Consider the following 6,203-nt stretch of genomic DNA (forward strand, 5'->3'; position numbering starts at 1 on the left):
TGCTGCCCTCTGCGGTGAGAAGTAGTGTTGTCCGAGACAGCCCCTTCACATCTGGTCGTTTACTGCAACGCATCTTCTTGCCTGATGAGCAGTGTGCGAAATATTCAAACTTAGCAAAAGAATGTGAAATATTTGTTATATAAGATCGGGGATAGTGAAACTGCAAGCTACAGTGCCTTATCACTTTTACAAGTGAACAGCTGTTTCCGACTTATCACTACCGGGTAGCTCATTGTTGCACTGTGGTACTTGTAGGCCACTGTACAGTTTTAGAAACTCACTTTTTATACTGAGATTGGGCGTTTCTTCCGTTGCTAAGCTGGTAAACAGAACTTTTTTTTAAATATTTGAGAAGAGGGAGAACAAGACTTCGTAGAAACTGCACAACTACACTACTGGCCATTAAAATTGCTACACCACGAAGGTGACGTGCTACTGACGCGAAATTTAACCCCCAGGAAGAAGATGCTGTGATATGCAAATGATTAGCTAGTCAGAGCAGTCACACAAGGCTGGCGCCGGTGGCGACACCTACAACGTGCTGACGTGAGGAAACTTTCCAACCGATTTCTCATACACAAACAGCAGTTGACCGGTGTTGCCTGGTGAAACGTTGTTGTGATGCCTCTTGTATGGAGGGGAAATGCGTACCATCACGTTTCCGACTTCGAAAAAGGTCGGATTGCAGCCTATCGCGATTGCTGTTTATCGTATTGCGACATTGCTGCTCGCGTTGGTCGAGATCCAAAGGTCGGATTGTAGCCTATCGCGATTGTTTAATCGTATCGCGTAAGGCGTACCCAGGAGCAGAGATAGACTCAGATCACAATATAGTAGTGATGAAGAGTAGGCTGAAGTTCAAGACATTAGTCAGGAAGAATCAATACGCAAAGAAGTGGGATACGGAAGTACTAATGAATGACGAGATACGTTTAAAGTTCTCTAACGCTATAGATACAGCAATAAGGAATAGCGCAGTAGGCAGTACAGTTGAAGAGGAATGGACATCTCTAAAAAGAGCCATCACAGAAGTTGGAAAGGAAAACATAGGTACAAAGAAGATAGCTGCGAAGAAACCATGGGTAACAGAAGAAATACTTCAGTTGATTGATGAAAGGAGGAAGTACAAACATGTTCCGGGAAAATCAGGAATACAGAAATACAAGTCGCTGAGGAATGAAATAAATAGGAAGTGCAGGGAAGCTAAGATGAAATGGCTGCAGGAAAAATGTGAAGACATCGATAAAGATAGGATTGTCGGAAGGACAGACTCAGCATACAGGAAAGTCAAAACAACCTTTGGTGACATTAAAAGCAACGGTGGTAACGTTAAGAGTGCAACGGGAATTCCACTGTTAAGTGCAGAGGAGAGAGCAGATAGGTGGAAAGAATACATTGAAAGCCTCTATGAGGGTGAAGATTTGTCTGATGTGATAGAAGAAGAAACAGGAGTCGATTTAGAAGAGATAGGGGATCCAGTATGAGAATCGGAATTTAAAAGAGCTTTGGAGGACTTACGGTCAAATAAGGTAGAAGGGATAGATAACATTCCATCAGAATTTCTAAAATCATTGGGGGAAGTGGCAACAAAACGACTATTCACGTTGGTGTGTAGAATATATGAGTCTGGCGACATACCATCTGACTTTCGGAAAAGAATCATCCACACAATTCCGAAGACGGCAAGAGCGGACAAGTGCGAGAATTATCGCACAATCAGCTTAACAGCTCATGCATCGAAGCTGCTTACAAGAATAATATACAGAAGAATGGAAAAGAAAATTGAGAATGCGCTAGGTGACGATCAGTTTGGCTTTAGGAAAAGTAAAGGGACGAGAGAGGCATTTCTGACGTTACGGCTAATAATGGAAGCAAGGCTAAAGAAAAATCAAGACACTTTCATAGGATTTGTCGACCTGGAAAAAGCGTTCGACAATATAAAATGGTGCAAGCTGTTCGAGATTCTGAAAAAAAGTAGGGGTAAGCTATAGGGAGAGACGGGTCATATACAATATGTACAACAACCAAGTGGGAATAATAAGAGTGTACGATCAAGAACGAAGTGCTCGTGTTAAGAAGGGTGTTTGACAAGGCTGTAGCCTTTCGCCCCTACTCTTCAATCTGTACATCGAGGAAGCAATGATGGAAATAAAAGAAAGGTTCAGGAGTGGAATTAAAATACAAGGTGAATGGATATCAATGATACGATTCGCTGATGACATTGCTATCCTGAGTGAAAGTGAAGAAGAATTAAATGATCTGCTGAACGGAATGAACAGTCTAATGAGTACACAGTATGGTTTGAGAGTAAATCGGAGAAAGACGAAGGTAATGAGAAGTAGTAGAAATGAGAACAGCGAGAAACTTAACATCAGGATTGATGGTCACGAAGTCAATGAAGTTAAGGAATTCTGCTACCTAGGCAGTAAAATAACCAATGACGGACGGAGCAAGGAGGACATCAAAAGCAGATTCGCTGTGGCAAAAAAGGCATTTCTGGCCAAGAGAAGTCTACTAATATCAAATACCGGCCTTAATTTGAGGAAGAAATTTCTGAGGATGTGCGTCTGGAGTACAGCATTGTATGGTAGTGAAGCATGGACTGTGGGAAAACCGGATCAGAAGAGAATCGAAGCATTTGAGATGTGGTGCTATAGACGAATGTTAAAAATTAGGTGGATTGATAAGGTAAGGAATGAGGAGGTTCTACGCAGAATCGGAGAGGAAAAGAATATGTGGAAAACACTGATAAGGAGAAGGGACAGGATGATAGGACATCTGCTAAGACATGAGGGAATCACTTCCATGGTACTAGAGGGAGCTGTAGAGGACAAAAACTGTAGAGGAAGACAGAGATTGGAATACGTCAAGCAAATAATTGAAAACGTAGGTTGCAAGTGCTACTCTGAGATGAAGGGGTTAGCACAGGAAAGGAATTCGTGGCGGGCCGCATCAAACCAGTCAGTAGACTGTTGACAAAAAAAAAAAAAAAATTCGCGACATTGCTGGTCGCGTTGGTCGAGATCCAATGACTGTTAGCAGAATATGGAATCGATGGGTTCAGGAGGGTAATACGGAACGCCGTGCTGGATCCCAACCGCCTCATATCACTAGCAGTCGAGATGACAGGCATCTTATCCGCATGGCTGTAACGGATCGTGCAGCCAGGTTTTCGGATGAATCCAGGATCTGTTTACAGAATCATGATGGTCGCATCCGTGTTGGGCGACATCGCGGTGAACGCACATTGGAAGCATGTATTCGTCATCGCCATACTGGCGTATCACCCGGCGTGATGGCATGGGGTGTCATTGGTTACACGTCTCGGTCACTTCTTGTTCGCATTGACGGCACTTTGAACGGTGGACGTTACATTTCAGATGTGTTACGACCCGTGGCTCTACCCTTCATTCGATCCCTGCGAAACCCTACATTTGAGCAGGATAATGCACGATCGCATGTTGCAGATCCTGTACGGGCATTTCTGGATACAGAAAAGGTTCGACTGCTACCCTGGCCAGATATTCTCCAGATCTCTCACCAATTGAAAACGTCTGGTCAATAGTGGCCGAGCAACTGGCTCGTCACCATACGCCAGTCACTACTCATGATGAACTGCGGTATCGTGTTGAAGCTGCATGGGCAGTTGTACCTGTACACTCCATCCAAGCTCTGTTTGACTCAATGCCCAGGGCGTATCAAGGCCGTTATTACGGTCAGAGGTGGTTGTTCTGGGTACTGATTTCTTAGGATCTATGCACCCAAATTGCGTGAAAATGTAATCACATGTCAGTTCTAGTATAGTATATTTGTCCAATGAATACCCGTTTATCATCTGCATTTCTTCTTGGTGTAGCAATTTTAATGGCCAGTAGTGTAATTTTGTCCGAATTTTCATAGCCAATCGAAGTGTGGGACATGGAAAATGAAAAAACTATTGCTTGGAGGTAATCAGATTAAGTAATAAAAACTAAATTAGTGACCTGAGGGAGAATTTTCGGTGGAACTCGGCTAGCTAGGTAAACGTAGTGTCAAAATATATGAAGTCGCTGCATAAACTGGAACAACTCTGCTCTCTCTTTACCTATGCACTCTTAATGAAAGGGACAATAAAAAGGTTTCCGTCTGGGGGCATTGCTACAAGTATGTGCAATGCAATGTCACTCCGATGCGGTTACATAAGCACCGACATGTACGCAAGGGACTAGTGTGGTATTCGTGTCTTTCCGACGAGCGTGCGGTAAACATGGAAACATGAACTAAGACGACGTTGCCACCAAATGCGTCCAAACGGGACTAACGTGCTGTTGTTCTGTTTTTGGATGCTGAATAACAAATATTGTAGTCACCCATCGGAGAATTAAGAATGTCTGTGGGGCAGAATGTATGTCAAAAACCACCGTTGTGGATTTACTTGTATGGATATGGTGTCTGTTCTTTCGGACATGTAATGTGTAGACATACAATGTGAGAATGTGGGTCTCGCGGGAGGCGTGCGCGAGATAGTCCCTGCAGTCGCACTATCCACTGTGCCATCGGTGGCTCAGATGGATCGAGCGTCTGCCATGTAAGCAGGAGATCCCGGGTTCGAGTCCCGGTCGGGGCACACATTTTCACCTGTCCCTGTTGATATATATCAGCGCCCGTCCGCAGCTGATGGTATTAATATAATTCTAATACCGTTATGGATTGGTGTGCCAAGTTCCGCGCTGGTCACGATTCGTCACAATACGACAGTCGATCTGCAAGGCCAGCCGGAAGTTACGCCCACACAAGTGGGAAGCACTCGAACACCTGGCCCATTTTTCTGATCTCTTCCCATGAGATTATCACGCCTTCGGTCACCTAAAACAGGCTGTGAGAAGTTGACGATTTCAGTCGGATTAGAATGTGCAGCAGGCAATTACGCTCATCTTTATGCAGTGGGGCACGATTTTTACCAATCGAACGTCTTAAATCTTGTGGGTCGGTGGGATAATGCCTCAACACTCTCGGTGATTGGAATACCGATTAAGGACTGCACGGTCTTCGGACGGAAACTTTGTGATCGCGCATTATAGTAATAGAATACAGGGTGAAATTTACAAGTGTTATTTTTCGTGGTTGCTGAACGAAACAAGAAAATTAAAAAAAAATCATAAAAAGATGGTCTGAATTTTTTAAAAGATTTATATAAAAGAGAGAAATAAAATAGGTTAGAGATACGAGGGGCGTTTGAAAATTCCGTGCAAAGTCCCAGAGATGGCACCACAGGCGCGTATTGAGGTCATGTTTAATTTGTAGCATCTTTGGAAAGAACGCACACCAAGTTCAGCCATATTGGTCTATTCTTTTGTATTTGGCATTCGTGTGAATCAAGGAAGTCGAGTGATTGTCAAAAAATTTGACGAAAAATAATTTCGTGTGGTAATTAAACATTACTTTATGAACGGCAAAACGCCTCAGGAGACTAAAGAGAAGCTTGATGAACATTACGGTGACTCTGCACCTTGGATTAGAGCAGTTTATAAGTGCTTTCAAAATTTTAGGTGTCGCCATATAGGCACAAGTGATGCTGAACGTTCTGGACGCCCTGTGGAGGTTACGACTCCAGAAATCATTGATAAAATCCATAATATGGTGACTGATGACAGAAGAGTTAAGGTGCGTGAGATTGCTAGTGCTGTGGGCGTCTCGAATGAACGGGTACATAATATTTTACATAAACATTTGGACATGAGAAAGGTACCCGCAAGATGAATTCCGCGATTGCTCACGCGTGACCAAAAACGGAATCGTGTGAAGTGTTGCAAGGACGGTATGCAGCTATTCAGGGAGAATCCGCAGGACTTTAAGCGTCATTTCGTCACTGTGGATGAAACATGGATACATTACTACTCAGACCAAAGAACAATCTAAAGAATGGGTTACCAAAAAAGGCGAAGACCATCCTTCGGCCGGAAAGGTTATGGCGACTGTCTTTTGGGATTCGCAATGGATAATCCTCAACGACTAACTGGAAAAGGGTAAAATTATAACAGGTGAATATTATTCATCATTTGTGCACCAGCACACACCTCAGCAGTTGTGGTCGCAAAATTAATGGAAATAGGATTCCAACTCGTTTCACATCCCCCTATTCTCCAGACTTGGCTCCCTCGGACTAGTATTTGTTCCCCAGTTTGAAGAAATGGCTGGCGGGACAAAGATTTTATTCAAACGAG

At 43.5% G+C, this 6,203-nt stretch overlaps 1 non-coding gene across 1 annotated transcript; it reads left to right on the forward strand.

Moving 5' to 3' along the window:
• The first annotated feature begins 4,531 nt into the window (after window positions 1–4,531).
• On the forward strand, window positions 4,532–4,606 carry Trnat-ugu. The gene has a single exon. It is a non-coding gene; the product is annotated as a tRNA-Thr (tRNA).
• Window positions 4,607–6,203: the final 1,597 nt, after the last annotated feature.

Source organism: Schistocerca americana, chromosome 5 (assembly GCF_021461395.2).
Source record: "Schistocerca americana isolate TAMUIC-IGC-003095 chromosome 5, iqSchAmer2.1, whole genome shotgun sequence".
Classification (NCBI taxonomy): Eukaryota; Metazoa; Arthropoda; class Insecta; order Orthoptera; family Acrididae; genus Schistocerca; species Schistocerca americana.